Raw genomic sequence first — 21,863 nt, forward strand, 5'->3', positions numbered from 1 at the left:
CTGCTAACCACAGAGTCAGTAGTGGATCGAAACCACTACCCTGTATCCCCGAAAGTAAGGCATCCCCTGAAAATAAGACCTACTTACAGTTTTGCCTCTCGCTGAAATATAAGGCACCCCCTGAAACTAAGACCTTCCCGAAAATAAGGCCCCCCAGAAGCTACCGTAACTCTGGACTCTGGACCGTAGAGGCGGGCGCAGCACAGCTGGAGCAGACAGAAAGTGTGAGGTCTCTTTTAACAAAATAATAAAACAATAAATAATAAATGTGTACCATATACTTCTTTATGGAAAAATAAGATCCCCTGAGAATAAGACCCAGTGCATCTTTGGGAGCAAAAATTAGTATAAGACACTGTCTTATTTTTGGGGAAACGGTAGCTACTCCAATGCAGAAAGATGAGACTTCATGCTCTGGAAAGAGTTACCATCTCCCTGTCCTCTAGGGCCTTCATGAGGCCCAATTGAGTTGATTGCAGTGAGTAGAATCAGATTTCAGTCTGGTTATGAATCTCTTCCAAACAATTTGTCCCTGAATCCACAGAACTATTTGGCTCCATAGAGTGCTCTGTGCCAGAAATCGTGCCTGAGGGACAGGCAACGTAGCCTGCCTTAGTGGTGTCCTGAATTCTTCCAGCAATACTAGCTTCAAATGGCTTGGGGACAGGCAGAAGGGGGAGTATGATCTTCTATAATCTGTGATGTAAAAGCTTTTCAAAGGACACTCAACCATAAAGGACAGGGAAATACCTAAACTTGGTCTCCTGTCTTCCAGACCCATGTCCCCAATCACGGTGGACCTTGCTGAGCTTGGAGGAAGTGCTCACTCTCAGAGGGTCCTGGTCCAGGCCCAAGAAAGCCCTGGAGGACCCTATCAGCCAATGCCAGGACTGAGAATCCTGCATCCAAGACAACTTGTTTGACCAGGCCAACTGGCTTGGCCTTCACAGGCTGAGGTTGCTGTTCTCTCCCTCTTCGCACCTCCCACCACCGTGCCTGGAAGAAAGCCCCTCAGATCTGCTTCCCAGAAGGCTTCTCATACCTTGAATTTTTGAGACTGGGAAAGAACTCTTTTTTGGGGGAAAGGGGACGAAGAGGAACTCTTTTAGTGTTAACTCTGACCCAGTTTTGCAGATAGCATTCCCAAATATTAGAGTGTGTTAAGATCATGTGGGATGATTACAAAGCCATGACCAATGCTGTCTCATTCATATTCTTTACCCCTGCCTTGTACCTGGGGGAGAATTGGCCCTGTCTGATAAGGCAAGAAGCAGTTGGGTATTCAGAAAAATGAAGGGATGTGCCAAAGGTCGTGTCAGGATTTAAAACGTCATTCTACCAATGAAGTGCAAGGTCTTGGCCCGTTACACAACTGACTTTCAATGTACTGAAATATGGAACAGAATCAATCCAATTTCCCCTTTGCATGGGTTCTCTTAGCTAGAAAAGTGTGTTTGTGTGTGTGTGTGTGTGTGTGTGTGTGCTAGTTTGAAAGATTAGTAAGTATTGAGTGTTCACTGGGTGCTAAGATCTAATGAGTGGTTTTTCCAAAGCATTTTGAGCTCCTTGTTGGTAGCATTAATGTAAGTGTTATTTATGCAGATGACTTGGCTCACCACCACCACCAAATGGAGGGAAGATATAATTATATGTACTTAAAACATCCTGCCAAATAATTAGATGCCATGACTTCTTAAGGAATGAATTCTAGGAAGCTCTCGTTAGCATTCTGGCCGGGAAGTAAAGCATACATGATTATAAACAACACAGAACTCAATGAATCCAAGTATCTTTCCTTCAGAAGAAGGGAGTATCTTGTCCTTTAGAAGACATCTGTCATATAGTCTTACTTGGTAGCACTGAAAATAGCCCACGAGTGGACAATTCCGTTTCCTTAATCGGATCTTTATGGATTTGAGTTGGCTGACTCAATTGTAGAGCTGAGAAATACTGGGGAGCAAAGAGAATTGTTCTTTCACGTTCTTGGCAAAAACTAGACTGTGAATAAAGCAAAGCGGGTTGAGAAAGAATCTTTGCTCAGATGGTAAACTCCATGTACAGCGAGTCTGAGTGTTGCCTCTGATGTTCAAACATAGCTATAAATAAAAACCATCTGATGATAGGGTGGGGTAGGAGGAGGATAACCTTGAGCAACTAGCTTTATAATAGGCACCCTTAGCCAAGGTATAAAAATTGACATTAAACGTGGCCAAGGAATGAGATCTAATTCGTTAGTAATTCTCTTGGGCTTTACATTAGTTGTTTTTTTAAATTTGGTGTTGGTTGTTCCTTTCAATTCCCTGTACTTCTAAACTTACTGACAGAAAATAGAACTATGTGGGTAAAAATTACTCTGGAACCAGATAGCCCTTGCTTTTAATTCTGGTTCTGCAACTTCCTAGGTATGTAACCCTGAGGAAGTCTAACTTTTCTGAATCAGCATTTCTCATCTGCAACTGGGAATAATTGCAAAATAATAGGGTTCTCCTGAGGAGGGAAATTCTTTTTTATAGATTAAAAAATCATTTTATTGGGGACTCTTAGCTCTCCTAACAATCCATATACCAATTGTATCAAGCACACTTGTACATGTGTTACCATAATCATTTTCAAAACATTTTCTTTCTATTTGAGCCCTTAGTATCAGCTCCTCTTCTTCCCCCTCCCTCCACCACATGCCAACTTTCATGAATCCTTGATAAATTATATATTATAATTTTTAACATTTTATTAGGAACTCATACAACTGTTATCACAATTCATACATATATATACATCAATTGTATAAAGCACATCTGTACATTCTTTGCCCTAATCATTTTCAAAGCATCCACTCTCCACTTAAACCCTTTGCATCAAGTCCTTTTTTCCCTCCCTCCCCGCTCCCTCCTCCCTCATGAGCCCTTGATTATTTATAAATTATTATTTTTGTCATATCTTGCTTTATCCGGCGTCTCCCTTCACCCCCTTTTCTGTTGTCCATCCCCCAGGGAGGAGGTCATATGTAGATCCTTTAATCAGTTCCCCCCTTTCCAAACCACTCATCCTCTACTCTCCCACTATCACCCCTCACACCCCTGGTCCTGAAGGTATCATCCTCCCTGGATTCCCTGTGAGGAGGGAAGTTATATATAAGTGTAAGGGACACTAGTGGTACTGTGGATTAAGTGTCGGGCTGCTAACTGCCAGATCAGCGGTTCAAACCCACCAGCCACTCCACTAGAGAACAGTGCAACTGTTTTGTGAAAATGTACCACGACTCTGCCTATAGGGTCTCTATGAGCTGGACTCAACCCAATGACAGTGGATGCTGGGTTTGGGCTCCTAACCACAAAGTCAGCAGTTCAATACCACCGGGCACTCCAAGAATGAAAGATGAGGCTTTCTAAAGAGTAACAGACTCATAAACCCACAGGGGAAGTTCTACCTTCTCCTATAATGTCACTATGAGATGTAATCGACTCTATTGCAGTGAGGTTGTTGTTGTTGAATCATATATAAGTGTAAAATACCAGCACCATATATAACAATGATTAGATTTTGTTTTTCCTAAGTGGTTTCTGAATCCCAATACCCTTTAATGCGCACGGGAGCCCCTCTCTGTCTTCCTTTCACACAGCGAGTAAAACATGCTGTTACAGCTGTTAGCGACTGTCGAAATGGCCCCACTCATGGCGAGCTCGTGTACCAGACTAGAACTGCTGTACAAGGTTTCCTTGGCCATAGACTCAGTGAACTCACAGCAACTTGGAATCAACTTGACAGCAGTGGCTTTGGTTTCTGGATCTCCCATGTTTTTGGTTGTTTGTTTGATTGTCAATGGAGCCGTTTGCCACACGTTTTTTCTGTGGAGCCCCTTGGTGAATTTGAGCCACCAACTTCTAGGTTAGCAGCTAATGGTGCAGTCTCCACATGCCCCGTACTGCTTGCACAGAACATCACTGACAAAATCATTGGATGATATGTGGAAGGGAAAAGACAGTTAAGGAAAATGAGGTGACGATGGAGTCAAACGAGACACCCTCTCGCCCTCTTTGCCACAAGCAGGCCTTCAGAGAGCATGTTCGAGAGTCACTTAGGAGTAAACCCAAGATGGTCATGCTCTTGACAGCTCTGAATATGACCTCTGAAAATGATGCCCTATTTGCAAAGCGTGGCACGCCCTTATCACGGAGGCCTTCTATGCTTCCAGAAGCACGCCCCCCCCCCCCCGACCCCGCCAATAAAGACCTGAGCCGTGGCCATCTTGGTGGCTCTGCCTATGACAGCGGTTCTCAACCTGTGGGTCATGACCTTTTTTGGAGGTCGAATGACCCTTTCTCAGGGCTCGCCCGATTCATTAACAGTATCAAAATGACAGTCATGAAGTAGCAAAGAAAATAATTTTATGGTTGGTTGGGGTCACTACAACATGAGGAACTGTGTGAAAGGTCGCGGCATGAGGAAGGTTGAGAACCACTAACCCATGAGAAGCCGGCCAAGCTCTGGCCATCATCTGGATGTGCCAACCACCAGCACATCTGTACAGCGATGCCTGCAGTCTTCTGGAATCTATCAGTACTGCGATCGTGAGGCTGGCGCAGAACCAGGCCGTGTTTCTGTGTGTGGTGCCCGACTCCATAGCTCCTAACAATATCACCCTTGCTCTCCTTCACGGTTGTCAGAAAAAAAATGAACCGTATATTACTCTTTCACATGGCATTAGAGTTTTATCAAGGTGGTCAAAGTTCTGTGGCCAGCAACTTTGCCACAGATATTAAACAGCCCTTTCCCCCAGCTGAAAAGAGAGAGCCAATCATGGCCTGGATGTCCAGATGCCAGTCTAAGTCACAGAGGGCACGTTTTTTTTTTCTCTTGCAGAAAAAATAACCTCTGAAATGAAAGGCAAAGTTCATCACGTCAGAGGCTGATAAACATAAGAATACCGCCGCCCTCTCTGCAGCTGTTCAAAGTACTGTCACAGAGGAGCGTGTGCGGACATAGAACAGTATCCACAACATACTGTTAGATGAGAAAAACCACCTCATAGAGCATGAGGCATGCTACGACCCACATTTTATTAACTATGTATTGTAAACATGATCGGATTAGGCTGTGGAAAAATGCCTGGCAAAGTATTAATAGAGGTTGTTTCTGGTAAGTTGCTCATTTTCTTCTTTTAGCTTATTTGACTCTTCTGTAGGGAATGCATAATTACTTTTGTTATTTTTTGGGGGGGAGGTGTTGTTCCAATGTGGGAGTAAATATGACAGGGGCTAGTGGGGAAATCACAGGCCCAGAGAACCTACAGCCAGCAGTTCTGCTACGTCTCCCCTAGTGCCCTGGAAAACAGGGGCTCTCCGACCGACAATGGGGTTTCATTCTGATGACTGCATTGTAAGTCGGTTCAGACATAGATGGAACTCCTCTCTCTTTCTGTTTTAAGTATTGCCAGTTGCTTTATACATCATTAACAATGAACATCTGAAAACTGTAACATCAGCAAAGTACCCACTGAGACGTTGCATGTAGCACATAATGCTAAAAATACGAACCCAACCCAAATCCACTGCCATCAAGTTAAGTGGATTACAACGCATGTGACCGCCCCCCTTCCCCACGATGCAAGTGATGACTCCCCCGCCCCCTCGCAGCCAAAAGTTATCTATAGGGTTTCTAAGGTTGTAAATCCTCCTGGGAGCAGAGAGCACATCTTTCTGAAGCAGAGCAACTGGTGAGTCTGAACCACTGACCTTTTGGTTAGCAGTCTAACTTTTCTGACGGTGCTACCAGGACTCCTGTGTTACTGAAGGAACCCATCTTTCTGACTAAGCATTCCAAAATGGATTTTTCTCCTGCCTTCCCTTCCACAACAAGCCCTTCCCCTGAGTTCAGCTAGCCCTTACTCTCCCAGACCCAAGCTGTGCTCATCTATTCCTGTTTTCACCTCTTGACTCACACCGTTACTGGAAGGTACCCTTGTGTCTACCTGAACCTGCCTGTCAATCAAGACGACTTCAAGCCTCACACTCTCTGTAAAGCCTCCTTGGATGACTCCCAAAATAAAAAAAATAAAAATTTAAACCATATTTACTACTCCCAAGTCGATTCCAATTCATAGAAACCCTATAGGCCATGAGTTTCTGAGACTGAAAATCTTCACGGGAGTGGTCAGTCTCATCTGGTGGTTTTGAACGGCACACCTGTGGTTAGCAGCCAGGGCATATACCTATTACACTGCCAAGGCTCCCTCAGATGACTCTAGGTCTCTGTTACTTGGAGGTGCCTAGAAGACCCCTCCCTGGAGAAAGACACCATGCTTAGCAAAGTAGAGGGGTAGCCAAAAGGAGGCCCTCCAGGAGCTGGATTGACACGGTGACTGCAACCATGAGGCTGAAACACAAGAACAATTGTGAGGGTGGACCAGGGGTGGGCAGTGTACACAGGGTCCCCAAGAGTTGGAATTGGCTCAACAGCACCGAAAAGCAACAATAACAACAACAGAAGACTGAAGAAAGGGGCCTGGTGGACTGTATTTTTCTTTCCCAAATTAATCAGTTTTCCAGTGTTGTAGAACAGAAACGAATCACCCCGTCCTGGTCCAGCATCCTCACAACTGTGTCTGAGTCCCTTGCCACAGCCCCTGTGTTGATCCATCTTGTTGAGAGGCCTCCACTTCTGCACTGCCCCTCTGCTTTACCAAGCATGATCTCCTTCTCCAGGGACTGGTCTCTCCTGATAGCATGACCCAAATATATCAGATGAACTCTTGCTAACCTCAATTATAAGGTACTATCATTGCCCTCATCTTGCAGATAATAAAATGGAGGCATAACGAGAATCCATAACTCAGCCGAGATAAAATAGCTAGTAAACTGAGGGGCTGGGGTTCACAGTCTGGCACCAACATTCAAATGCTTTATGACTAAAGAGTACTTTAGCTGCAGTTCCCAGCTGATTTTCACTAAGGGAAAACCGTGACCATTTGAGCATCTCTAAGTCCAATGCATTGGAGTCTCCAAGGATAGACAGCACAGCCCGTGTCCTTCATGATTCCAGCCCAGAGATCAGGCTGAGGCCTAGCCAACCCTTCGCCGAGTCAGCTACTCGCCAAGTGCACCCCTCCCTCCCCTCTGCCTTCCTCCCTTTGCTGTTCTCCCTCTTCTCTCCTGATACACCCTCTTTGTATCCCTTCTCATTCTTCCTCTTCCATTTCTCTACATGTCCTGCTGAGCCAGCCCACAGGAACGACTTGACTGTACTTGAAGGCAGTGAGTTTGGTTGGGTTTTCTGGTTTTTGGCAATCAATGAAGAAGACTGCTGGTCCTGGAGCTATACCTTTCCAAGCCAGTTTAGGAAGTAATGAGAAGGCAGCGGAGTGCCCATGGGAGAGGGGCAGGAGAGGAAAAACCAGACACACGTACAGATCACTGTGCTGCTGCTCCAGCAAGGGAAGACCGAAAGAAAGGTAAACGAATCATTGATTAAACGTGTATAGCTGCTTGGGGCAGCTAAGGAAGTATTTCCACAGAAGCTGATGCTTGGGCTACATCTTAAAGGATAATCAAGATTTTCTTTTCAACTGAGAACTAACCATTCAAATCTTTTCCTCTTAAATCATAGCGATGCTAGATGTTTTTAAGGAAACAGAAACCAAGCCTGCATTTGTTTATCCTACAATGTTAAGGTGTCAGATTCTTCAACTCCCGTGTGCTTGTGTTGAGGCCAAGGGATTGTTTTCCCCGGACTGCATTTTCCAGCATCTTGTCCAAATTGGACACCAGATCCTGCCTGCTTTGCTTGGGAAAGGTATTCTATCTCTGGCGCCTTGATCACATCAGCGCTTATATTTAAAGCATGAGTGATCAGAAGAGACCGCCGAGAAGTCCCTGGCTCTGTCCCATCCCCCGACCACACCTCCTCCTCTGCGCCAAGGGAGGGACTTCTTCACCAGGCTGGGGGGACTCTTTCTCTGTGCGGATTTCAAGGTCTTTATTAGCCCATTCAGTTCCCACGACTGTTCTCAGGAAGATCACGCTCCTTGGGCAAATGGCTCTGGGTCAAGGAGGTCTACTACTGAGCACATACCCCTTGAAGAACCTCCAAAAAACCCAATGCAGGCATCACGTCTTATGATTTCTGTGACCTTATGCAAGTTATTTAACCTCCTGAGCCTCAGTATCTTCGTCTGTAAGATGGGAATCATAATAGTACTTTCCGTGTATGGTTATTTTAAGAGTGAAGTAAATTAACCCATGTTAATTTACTTCGAAACGAAACGAAACCAACTACCACTGAGAGAGTTCTGACTCAGAGTGACCCTACAGGACCGGGTGGAACTCCCTCGGGTTTCCGCGGCTGCAGATCTTTACAGGAGCAGCCAGCCTCGTCTTTCCCCTCAGAGAGGCTGCTGGTTTTAAATGCGGACTTTATGCCCAGCAGCCAACTGGTGACCCGCTGTGCCACCAGCCTACCCTGTAAGCTCTCAGCGCGCCACAGACACTCAAATCTGCGTGCGCTATCAGTGATAGTAGCTACGTTTATAATGAAATGATTTCTTCTGATAAGAGAATGATGTGTTAAAAAAAATAACAGTTAAAATTTATGGAAGAAACGTCCAGAGATAAGTGCTATTTTCATTATAATGTATCATCTTCCCAGCTCTTTTTCTTTCCCTCTGTGGGTTCTGTCTATCTATCTATCTATCTATCTATCTATCTATCTATCTATCTATCTATCTATCTATCTATCTACCTACCTACCTATGACTGGCTTCACACTGTGCACATATGTTCTGTATTTTGTTTAATTCAACTGCTGTATTTTGACTATTTTCCCATATTCTTAAATACTCTTTTTGTTTTTTTAAATACTTTCATTGGGGGCTCTTAGAGCTCATATCACAATCCATACATTCCTCCAGTGTGTCAAGCACATTTGCACATATGCCGCCACCATCATTTCAAAGCGTTCTCTTCCCACTCGAGCCCCTGATATCAGCTCCCCCTTTCTTCCCCCTTCCCCCCTCCCTCATTTACCCTTGATAAGTTATAGATTATTTTTTTCTTATCTTACATTGTCCTCTGTTCCCCCTCACCCACTTTTCTGTTATTTGTCCCCCTGGGAGGGGGTTCTAGATTGATCCTTGTGATCAATTCCTCCTCTCTCCCCGCACCCTCCCCTAATGCTCCCGGTATCTCTACTCTCCTTGTTGGCCCTGAGGGGTTTATGTATCCTGGATTCCCTGTGTTTCAGGCTCTTGTCTGTAGCAATGTGCATGCTCTGGTCTAATCTGATTTGTAAGGTAGAATTGAGGTCATGATAGTGGGGTGAAGGAGGCACCAAAGAACTAGGGGAAAGTTGTGTGTTGCATCGGGGATATACTGCACCCTGATTGACTCATCTCTTTCCTGTGACCCCTCTGTGAGGGGATGTCCAATTGTCTACAGATGGGTCTTGGGTCTCCACTCCATGCCTTCCCCCCTCCCATTCACCTTGGGTATGGTTTTATTCTGGGTCTTAGAGGCCTGATACCTGATCACACATCCTGGTGTGCTTCTTCCATGTGGGCTTTGTTGCTTCTCAGCTGGTTGGCCGCTTGTTTATCTTCAAGCCTTTAAGACACCAGACACTGTACCTTTTGATAGCCAGACACCATCAGCTTTCTTCACCACATTTGCTTATGCACCCATTTGTCTTCAGCGATCGTGTTGGGAAGGTGAGCAGCACAGAATACCGGATTATTAGAACAAAGTGTTCTTGTGTTAAGGGAGTACTTGAGTTGAGGCCCAATGTCCATCTGCAACCTTGATTCTTAATATATAGATATGAATTCATAGTTCTATTCCCCTCTCATTATATATTTACATATGTACATGGCTATATTTAGGCCTGTATAAATATAGCCTCCTGGTTCTTTCCTCTATTTCCTTTTTACTTCCTTCTTGTTCCACCATCATGTTCAACCTTCATTTGGGTTTGTTAATTCCTCGCTGCTACACTGCCCTTGATTGAGTCCCACTAGGCATCCTACGACCTTCCTTCCATTGATTTTAGTTCACTTGTTGTTGCCTTGTTCCTGGGTTGGTTCACCCCTCCACTTCCTTTCTCCCACCTCCCCTTCTCCAGTATCCCCCTCCCCCAGAACCATTGGGCCCGTTCTTTTCATCTGTGAATTGTTTATCCCACCTATCTTATCTAGATAGACATGCAAATGCCTTATTAAGTGCAAAACCCAGACAAAGCCAAATAAAACAACAAAGGAAGTCAAAACCAACAAAACAATAACAACAGCAGAAAGCAAGAACAAAATAACAATAACAAAAAGAAAGCCACTGACAAAAGTGGAAAACCTATAAATAGTTCAAGGTCTCTTTGTTGGCCTTAACGAGTGTTTTCCAGTTGAGTCTGAAGGGGTGCCACTCTGTCTCCAAAGTCTATTTTTAGTATTCCCCGGGGTTTCATCACTCTGTTCCCCTGCTGCTGTGCTGCATGTCCTCAGTGCCTCGCCCCAGCGTGATGGGACCTTCTTAAATACTCTTTAGAAAATACTTTTCAAATTGCATATGTGAGTCATATGCCAATAAAATTATGAAAAAAGAAAACAATATTTTTCAAGACTAGTTTTCTAGAGTATTCGTGTAACCCAATATATTAACCAGTCCCTTAATTTGTACTGAGATTGTTTCCTATTTTTATACTTGCCGACAGTAACGAGATAAATGGTCCAATTCGCATGTATTGGGCATATATCTGGAAGATAAATTCTTAGAAGTAGACTGCCTCGGCCCATGTTCCTATCAGGTATCCAGGCTTGGATTAAACATCATCCTTGGTTCAGGACTTGCTTCCATCATTGATACAGGGATTGCTCAATGTTATCAAATTTAGGTAGTAAATTCATTAATGTTAATCATACAGTCAGCACCTATGAATCCACAGCCCCAAATAAAAGCCAGAGGCTTGACAAAAAACTGTATGTAACCAGAGGTCTTTGACCTGCACTCCATTGTCCTGTGTTCTCCAGCCAAGGGAACCATTATCCAAAATTCTAAGTTTATTTTCTTCCTTCATTTTTATATCATTCTATTGTTACTGGTTGTATTTCTAAAGAGTCATTTTTAAAACTATTAGTTTCAAAAATTTTGTTAGTTTCATTAAAAGGACATCAAGCTATATTGTTGGAATTTCATTCCTTCCACCACCCTACTTCATATTGCTTTGCTAAAATTCATATCACTGCATTTCACAGTAGCTCATTTATTTGTTCCTTATGGAAGAGAACCTAGTCTGTAAATATACTATAGAGGCCGTGGGTGTTGCCATTGGCTAAGAGGTTCCGCTGATAACCAAAAGGTTAGCCCTTGAGTCTACCAGAGGTCCCTTGGGAAAAAAGATCTGTGATCTACTTCCCATCCCCCAAATCGGCCATTGAAAACCTCACAAAGCACAGTTGTGCTCTGACACACACGTGCTCCCTGTGGGTTGGGGTCCACCAACAGCAGCTGGATAACTCTACCATGGTTTAACATCCCCTGGCATGTGGGGGAGCAACTGCCTTGTACCTAGGATTTTGCTGTGTGCCCACTGCTGCTAGGAACACACTGCAAATGTCTCCTGTTTAACCGATGCTAGTTTCCCTGGAGAGCCAGCGTACACCTGTGAGCCCAAGGTGAGAGGGTCCCTGGCTCCACAGCCTCTGGCATTCCTGTTTCTATGCTTTGGCACTCATGTTGTCAGGCTCCTCTCCAGATGGCTGGATCCTTTGACTTCTCCTGCAAGGCTTGAATCCTGAGGCCCCAAACTCTTCCTGATGTCGGGGATCCTTTAAATATTTTGACCATTTGATAAGAGAGAGAGATAGTACGCCTTACACTTCAGCTTTGTGCAAGGCACTAAATTTTCCAAATGCTGAGAAAAAAGAAGTTTGGCTCAGAAAATTGTTCCCAGTCTGATAACTTCGGTGACATTTCTGGAACCGATTCCCCAGTGGCTCCGCTGCTTTCCCATGTCGCAAAAGAGGTGACACGGTTGGAGTCGGGGAGTAAAGGGGGCCAGGATGGGAATCCAGCCTAACTCCCCACAGTGAAAGCTTGTCTCCTGGTCCCAGCCCCTGCCAGGGTCCAATCACCCCTATCCCCCACCACACGGAGAAAAGCCAGCATAATGCTGCCCTTTGTTACTTGAATTGATCAATTTAAACCCCTTCCCTGCTCTGCAGTAAAAGAACCTTCTATTTTAGGCTTTGTGACACAGCCAAAACCAAGCAGAGAGCAGCAGACTGCAGCGTGAGTTAATAGTCTTTCTTCAAGGGAGAGAGAACACATAAGCAAACAGAAGGTCCATCTGAAACGGGAGGTCTGCATAGCAACGTGCAGCCTCTTTGCCTGTCTTTCTGCAGGGGGCTAGCGACTGTCAGAGAAGAGAATTCTGTCTCTGCGGGGATTACTGCCCACCAGAAACAGACCGATTTGAGGAGTGCCCAAACCATCTGTCTGAGAGGATGATGTTCTCTGCTAATCTGCTCTTGGGCCTGAACCCCCACCATTCTGACACGACCCTGGGCCTCAGAAGAACATATTTATAAAATGGGTAATCTATTTAAACCATGAGCAAATAAACATGGCCTGGGAAGAATGACAGGGCGAGTCAGTCCTCCCTGCCCTCTTTAAAAAACAACTTTCTTAAAGGGATGTTTCACTATGCATAGAAGTAGAAAACACAACATAATGTCCACGATTCCCCGTGGCTGGGCTTCAACAATGATCAGTATATGGCAATCTACCTCCTCCTGGCCCCCACAGCAAAGCCAAAGTAAAGCACATTATAGCATGGCCGTCTGTAAACACTTCTACCAGAGAAATAAGGGTTCTCATGAAGATAACTAGTGTATCAGCACCCACAAAATTTAACAGTAATTCTTTACCATCATCTAGTTTCTAGTCAGAATACAAATTGACTTGATTCATCGAAATTATTCTAAAATAAACCACCGGTTTATTTTACTCAGGAGCCGAATATTGTCATTTGCACTTTCTGATACATTTCTTCTTTTTGTTTAGAATGTTTTAGCTTTTAAATGTCCTATTCTTTTCTCCCACCACATGCCTGCCAGTTCGTTGCACCATGGTGGTGTGTGTGTTACTCTGCTGCAGAAAGCATCAAAAGAAGATGGGAGGGGTACCCAGAGTCCCTGCACCAACAACCATTGGTCTCTGTTGCCCCAAGGTCAAGAAGCTGCATATGATCCAGAACCAGTTAAGAAATCCAAACTCCACTAAAGGTATTGGTGAAAAACAAGGCTCCAGAAATTGATGAAATACAAATTGAAATATTTCAACAAAACCAGGCAGCTCTGCAGCCATTCAGTTCTCTATGCCATGAAATTTGGAAGACAATTACCAGGTCTGTAGTTATGCCTGCTCCAGAAAAAGATGGTCCAACCGAATGCAGAAATTGTCACATGGTATCATTGATATCAGGGGCAAGTAAAATGTTATTGAAGATAACTCAAATTGGTTTCATTGATCATGAAGATTGTACATTGAAAGGGAGCTGCCAGCAATTCAAACTGGATTCAGAAGAGGACATGGAATATAGGATATGATTTCTGCTGTTGGATACATCTTGGCTAAAGCAGGGAATACCAGAAAGATGTTTACTTGAATTTTATTGACTCTGAAAAGACATTCAAATCTGGATCATAACAAACCATAGATACTATTGCAAAGACTGGGAATTCCAGAACATTCAATTATGCTCATGCAGGACCAGTGCCGAGACCAAGAGACAGTTGGTCTTCAACCATAACAAAGGGATACTACATAGTTTAAAATCAGGCAAGGTGTCCATTAGAGTTGTATCCTTTCACCATACTTATTCAATCTGTGTGCTGAGCAAATAATCTGAGAAGCTGGATGATATAAAGAAGATCTTGGCAACAGGATTCAAGGAAGGTTCATTAACAACCTGAGATTTGCAGATGACATGACCTAGCTTGCTGACTGTGAAGAGGACTTGATGCTCTTATTGGGAAAGATCAAATCCTTCAGTAAAGAAAAAAAATTCCTCACACTTGGATCGATAGACAAATCATTATAGGTGGAGAAAAGATTGAAATTCTGTCAAGAATTTTATTTTTCTTGGATCCACAATCCATATGCATGGAAGAAGAGTTAAGAAACCAAACAATGCATTTAACTGAGCAAACTTTCTCTTTAAAGATGTCACTTTAAGGGCTAAAGTGCAACTTTCCTAAACCATGGCATTTTCAATCACCTTGTGTGTATGGGGAAGCTGGATAATGGAGGAGGAGGACCAGAGAAGACCTGCTGCGCTTGAATCGTAGAGGCGCTGAAGGATATGAAGGACATTGCAGATTGCCAGACAAAGAGATCGGCTTCGGATGCCCTGCAGCCAGATTGCTCCTTGAAAGTGAGGATGGGGAGACTTCATCTCTTGAACTCTGGCATGTCATCAGAAGAGACCAGCCCCTGGGGGAGGGCATCGTGCTTGGTAAAGTAGAAAGTCGGTAAGAGAAGAGGAAGACCCCTAAGTTTAGATACAACGGCTGCAACAATGGACTCAAACAGCAATCTTGAGGATTGAGCAGGACCAGGCAGTTGTGCCGTTCTGTTGGACAGGATGGCTGTGAGCTGCAGCCACCTCAGTGGCTCCTAACAAGGTTGTTGTTGGTAGGTGCCACGGAGACAGTTCTGACCCATAGCAACCCCGTGCACAACAGAACGAAACACTGCCTGGTCCTGCGCCCTCCTCACAATTGCTCCTCTGCTTGAGCCCATTGCTCAAAGAGTGTAAGACGGACTCACAACCTCCTTGCTTTTAAGGAGCACTCTGGCTAAACTTCTTCCAAGGCAGAATTCTTTGTCCTTTTAGCAGTCCATGACACTTTCAATGTTCAGTAGAAATATCCTTTTCCTATTCATCTTTGCTGTTGTTTTTTTAAAGAGAATGGGTCTTTCCGTTAATGTTTTTGTTTAACAAACCATTCCAAACTTGGTCACACTGCTTGTGATCATGGAGTTTATGGACCAAGAGGTCAGAGAGGATCCAATAAACAGGGCTTCGCTCTATTCCAAACTGTCTGGGACCTCAGCTGGAGAGAGTCAAAGACTTTGGATGATTTCACAACTGAGAGCGGAGCCATCTGAAGACTGATTGTCATGTATATGCTGGGCCAGGAGAGCTCAGAAACCAGGCCTGCTGACCGTGTTGCTGGGCTTCGTCACAGCATGGCAATCGGTCTAGAAGAGTCATACTTGTTCACATCGTGGTTCAGCGATCAAAGTGCACGCTTCCCTGCCAACACGCTGGAATCACCTTCTATGACCAGCGTCAGGAATCGCAAAGTGTCGGTGTTTCCGCAGTCTATCAGTTACAGGCGCACACAGACTCATCCTACTCAAGTGGCGCCAACTTCCACCCTGAGCTGGGCAGTGGCAAGGTTCCCGAGGAGCCTGTGGAACGGGAGATGCTGTGGCTTCACTTTGAGATTAAGATGATCAAGCAAGTCTGCCATCCTGCCCCAGCCTCAAAACTGGAAAGATGGTGAGAATTAAAGGGGGTGGTGTTGGTGGAGAAGAATTGGGAGCAATCAATGAATGCGAGAGGAGGGAGAGAGCACTAGAATTCATTGTAATGATGTACATACAACTTTTTAAAAAACCAATTGAACTATGGAAGCATATGATATGCGAATATTATATCAAGAAAACTACTTAAAAAGAAAAAAACAGAAACCAAACCTGACCTATGGTTTCCAAGGGTGAAGGAGGAAGAGTTTTTTCCTTAGGGGACATTAAGTCTATGTCAATGGTGGTGGAATAATTTGGAAAAGGACATCAATAGTGGTTGTACAACATGAAGAGTATAATCAATGGCACTGAATTATACACGTAGAAGTTGGGGAATCAGAGAATGTTTCCTTGTGTGTATTTTTGCCAAAACTGAAAAAGCAAATGACATGAATAACAATGAGTACGGGGAAAAGAAAATGGTCTCAATTGATTGTGGGGAGGATCGTACAACTCTTCTTGGCGTGGTTGAACTGTTGAATTGTATAATATGAAGTGGATGAAGTGCCAATAAAACTGTTGGGGGGAAAAAGGGAAACCTGGTATAAGAGAGAAAAAAAACCTCACTTCCATCGACTTGATTCCAACTCACAGCAATGCTGTAGGGTCAGGTAGAACCACCCCTGTGAATTTCCTGACTTCCCCCCAGAAAAACAGAAAGGTGGAGTGTATTTACTTGAAGGGCAACCTCCTACGATTATGTAGATTGTGCCCAGGTGCACAGGCACCGATACCGGCCCTACTTGCCATGGTGCACCTCACTGTGGGCTGCGTCTGCCAAGGAGGGGGATGTTTTCCAATGCACAAAGAGACACCATTTGGGCAAGCAGTGGCCCCAAATGGATGAAAAAACATCATCTAACTACTTTAGAGATTACTTATGGAAACTTTGCAGAACACTAGGGGTTGCTTTAGTGTAAGTTACACATAAGTTGATCAAATAGCTCAGCGTACTTAAAAATGATACCAGGGTTCCTAAAGACATTTCTTTTTAATGGCACAGATTTTCTGCACCAGGTCCTTTTTGATTGCCTGGGTCCAGCATGTGCTTGCTCTGGCGTATGGCTATTTGCCAGAAGCCTCGGTCATATCTTGGAAGTCAGCCAAGTCACGGTCCCAATGACTCAAGTCTCAGCCTGACCCATCTGCTGCCACCCTCGGCTGGATATGAAAAGAGGGTGCAGGATTTCTAAGAAACTGGACCAGGCTGAACAGAAGATGCCATTTTCTTCTTGAGAGTGCCTTTTCGTCATTAACATAGCTTATATATTTTGATCAAATTTTCAGCAGGGTGAGTGTGATCATTTCAGCTTCTAAATTTCAGGAGAATATCCCCTTTTAAAATAATATAGTCAAGGCGAGGGAAAATCGGCGGATTTTCAGGACCTCGGGAGCAGTAGAGATCCCTGCGCTTGATACGAGCAGGCAAGTGAAAAGGCAGACCCTCTCATTCTGAGAGACATCGCTGTCAGTGGCAGTATTTAGAAGCAGGGCTCATAGTCAGGCTGACGGCCAAAACCTGGGTCAAGAGAGCTTTAAATGACAAGTCCAAGGACATTCCTCTTGCTTCTTCTTTTTTATGTTCTGGACTTCAGGCCTGGACTGTTTTCATTTGTGGCACATTGCACTGTAATCGGTGCATCCAAGGGCCCTCTCTTGATTTGTATGCATGAGTGTATGTATGTATGTATGTCTATCCTCCTGTTCCTACTCCCCAGGAGCCCTAGTGGTGGAGTGGTTCTGAGTTGGGCTGTGATCCAAATGGTCGGCAGTTGGAAACCACCAGCAACTCTGTGGGAGAAAGACTGGGCTTCCTACTCCCGTACGCAGTTACAGTCTCGGGAACTTACAGGGAAGTCACTGTGAGTCAGCATTGATTCAGTGGCATGAAACCCCTGCTCCCCAGTTCTGCTCCCTGAGCCCTTCACAGGCAGCCATTCTGTGTCATTCTATTCTTTGGCGTGCATATGTTCATGTGAAGCACATGCCGTTGTGTTTTAACTTACACATACACTATCATGTTATAGCGATCATTTGTGTCCTTTTCACTCCATACTTTGTTTTTAAGACCTATTCGTGTTACTCTGGGTGCATCTAGTCCATCACAGTACTCTACAGTGTGCACGCACCACTCCGGGCTCCCTGTGTCTCCAAGAACAGATACTCAAAGGGCCATCAACTTCTGACACTGCAAGCAAGACTGTTGTGAACAGGCTGGAGAATGTCCCATAAGGGCCCACACGGGAATCTCCTTAGGCAACCTTCTCAATCACACAGTGCTTTGTGGACAGGAGACAGGTATTGCTGCTTCCTGGTGGGACCAGCCCCACAGTAAAGAGCAAGACCTGACAAGTGGAGCACGGACTGGGTTTCAGCCCACAGTGACTCCTTCACACCAACCCTCATCCAGGGCACCATAGGAGAACCACAGGAGGTGGCCCTGCATGTAAGCCCGCAAATGATCTTTTCTCCCAGCAAGTTTCCAGGGGCTTTGGGGTTTCTCTTCACTATCTTGGCTGCTCTTTGCACTAACTCTGTTTGTTGGAGGAAATTGAGGATTGGGAATCGACCATAGAAACCTCACATAAGATGTGTGTCAACGGGAGCCTCAGGTGCGTACTGGGATATGCTCAAGGTGAGCAGTTCAAAACTGCCATCTTCTCTGCTGGAGAAGGTGTGACTTTCTGCTCCTGTAAAGATTCACAGTTTTGGAAACACAGGGGGAGTTCTGCTCTGTTCTACAGGATTGCTCTGAGTCCGAAGCAACTCCGTGGCAGTGAGTTTAGTATCACAAAGCGCTCAGTATGTGTGCGTATCATGGCTTGACTGTGGGCTCTGGGGGGCTTGGGGGTCAGGTGTGGCTACAATACACTGGTGGTAGAGCCCAATGTACCTACCTGAGGCCAGGGTAAGGGACCTCGGCACTACGCTCACTCGCTTGGTCTCAGAAATCGGCAGAGAAACATCTTGTCCCTTAATGCTGTTGTTCCTCTCATGTTTAGGACAAAAAGTGACCGGTTTCTTTGCTACTGAATAGCGATATTGGGTAGAGCCTTTTTCTAGCCAGACTTGCAAAGTAGAATTCTGATCATGATAGGGTGGGGGGAAGCATTTAGGAACTAGAGGAAAGTTGTATTTTTCATCATTGCTACATCGCCTCTTGATTGGCTCGTCTCCTCCCTGAGACCCTTCTGCAAGGGGATCTCCAGTGGCCGACCAATGGGCTTTGGGTCTCCACTCTGCACTTCCCCTCCCCTCATTCACTATGGTAAGATTTTTTTTTGTTCTGATGATGCCTTATACCCGATCCCTTTGACACCTCGTGATCGCACAGGTTGGTGTGCTTCTTCCATGTGGGCTTTGTTGGTTCTGAGCTAGATGGCCGCTTGTTTACCCTCAAGCTTTTAAGACCCCAGAAGCTATATTTTTTGATAGCCGGGCACCATCAGTTTTCTTCACCACATTTGCTTATTCACCCGCTTTGTCTTCAGCGGTTGTATCGGGAGGGTGAGCATCATAGAATGGCAATTTAATAGAAGAAAGTATTCTTGCATTGAGGGAGTACTTGAGTGGAGGCCCAGTGTTATTCTGCTACCTTAATACTAAACCTACAAATGTAGGCATATAGATCTATTTCTCCATCCTCATATAAAAATATATTTGCATATGCACATGTCTTTATCTAGACTGCTATAAATGCCCTTTGCCTCCCACCATTGGCAATTCTTAATGAACATTCAGGTACATCTAAACCCCCTGAAAAGAATGGTGTGTCGCAGTCATTGAAACACCCACACTATAAAGACTTATTTTCATCATGTTTACTCATCTGTCAAATGAGGATAATCACAACAGTAATGTTTACAAAGAGATGGAGTCTCCATTCATAATTTTCCAGAGAAGGATCCAGTAGATTTCTGGATAAAAGGTGGTCCTATACATCAAACATCCGTATATAAGTAGACCCTGACTGTGACGTTAGAGTTACTTGAGTGCTGGCTTGGCTGCCAACTCGAGGCCAGTATTTCAAACTCACCCATCACTGAATGGGAGAAATAGGGTCAGTTTATTTCCATAAAGATTCACAGTCTTGGGAGCCTTGTGGGATGAGTCTCCTATGAGTTGGAATGGACTCAATGGCAGCAGGTTGAGATTTTGATCCTTGTAATACAGTCGAGTAATGCTCACTATCCAGGGGTGTGGACCACAGTTATGCGCTCTGTGAAAATGCAAGGTGGCATGCTTAGCAAAGCAATGCGCAGAAACAAATACAAATCAGCCAAGTACGTCAATAAAAATTGGGATACAGGAAATGCTTGCCACTGAATGGATTTATGACATAAAAAGAACACAAGCTTGTCATTCAACAGAAAGGCAGACAGAGTAAGCTTTGAGGTGGCTACCACATGACAGGAAAGACTCAGATTTCCACATGGCCTGGGTGGTACACTCAGGACAAGGACATCCACTCTCCAGTGAGGTCCAACTTATCCTTTCTGAAGCCTCCCGTATGAGCCCTCTCTTTCTGTCTATCGTCTCAGAAACGGTCTCATCCTTTGGGGTCCTGGAGCCAGCAGTTCCTGCTGCAGCTCCTGGTTAGATCATCATCCCTATGTCCCAGGAGTCGTTAACGTGCACCCTCAGCTTGTTTGTTGCGGGTCCCTTCAAGGAGATCTCCTAGTCCGTGTGGAGCCGGAGGCCGCGTCTTCCCGCTGTACCAGCCCAGGCTCCAGCTCTTTCATCATTAAGAAGAGGAGACTACTCTTTCCTGCTGGCTGCCCATATGACATCCAGATGGAGAAGAAGACCAGAAACTTTAGGGCACATGAGTCATGGCCACAGCTGCACTGTCAAGCACCTGAAGCACCCAACAGGCTGGGATACGGCTGGCAGCACGCACCCCCACAGAATCACCCTCAACAAATGTCACAGGTTCGTCTGGGAAGGTGGGTATGCGACATTACTTGAAGAGGAACTAGAGCTCTGGCCCAACAGACAACCATAGCACATTGTAGACACTGGTCCCTGAGCAGGCCAGGGTAAAGACTGCCCAAAATGAGACTGGGGCTGCTCCCATCATTGATGTGGTGTAATGGGGTTACTACCAGCACCCAAAGCAGACTGCCACTGTGAAAGTCAACATTTTCAGCAGAGGGCTGAGAGTTTGTGCGTGCGCGTTTGTGTGTGTGTGTGTGTGTGCTGAGCTGAGTCCTGTTTACTTTAAGTCACTTGGAGGTTAATTAAACATTAAATGCTTAAAAACAAACCAGAAGATGAGGAATAGGATGGTCCCTATAGTTCGCTGCAGGGTTTCAGATTGCATTTGGATTCTCAAACTACATGCCCTCCCTTAATTCCAGTCCTAAGATGTGCCATGTTTATTAATTTATATATGTTTGAAAATCAGGTTTAAAATGATCTTTCCAAATCACCACCAGTGGCGTGCATGCGAGATCTCTATCTGAAGTGTGGAGTCAGCAAATGCTGTGACCCCAGGCCATGAGGCTGTGAGGCAGAACACTGGCTGGTCTGCCTGGTCCACAAAAGCAGAGGCCAAGGGACGTGTGACTCAGAGGCTGAGGGGCAGAGAGAAAGTTGGCTGCTGGCTGACATGACGTGTTGCTGTGGACCAAAGACTGCATCCTTAATGTTGTCTGATCCTGACTTGGGGAACGTTTGCTAATAAATCCCTATAATTTTTGGGGAATCATCTTTCTTCTAAGCAGCTCATAGCTTATCACAAAATTTCAAGGAGCAGCTGCCTTATAATAATCACAAAATTATTGTGCCACGAAGCATCTAATCAATACAAGATGGGCTGTTCCCTTCCTATAACAAAGAAGAAAATCAAAGATGCAAGAAAACAATTTGGCAAAAGGCCAGTGGACCGCCTGAACTCCAGTTCTGTAACTTGAGACCAGCAGAACTACATGGTGCCTGGCTACCATGACCAACTGCTCAGAAAGGAGGCATAATAGGAGGTCCTGTGTTGATTATGAGAAAGATGTGGAAGAAAACTCAAAATCACAGGCTTGCTGATCTGAGACTATGGCCGTCTGGCCTGTAACTGAACTCACCCCTGTGGCTCAACTTTTCGCCACGTTAGGCCTCAAAGGGTAACAGTCACAGCAGAGGAGCACACACTCCTTATAATAATGGAACACAGGAGAAGCGAGAGGGAGGAAGGATGAATGGAAGCACTAAGCACAGGAAGTGGGGAGAGTGCTGTTTCATTGTGGGGTTTGCAATCAGTGCCACAAATCAACATGTGTATGAATTTTTCAACCAGCT

This window comes from Tenrec ecaudatus, chromosome 2 (genome assembly GCF_050624435.1).
Source record: "Tenrec ecaudatus isolate mTenEca1 chromosome 2, mTenEca1.hap1, whole genome shotgun sequence".
NCBI lineage: Eukaryota > Metazoa > Chordata > Mammalia > Afrosoricida > Tenrecidae > Tenrec > Tenrec ecaudatus.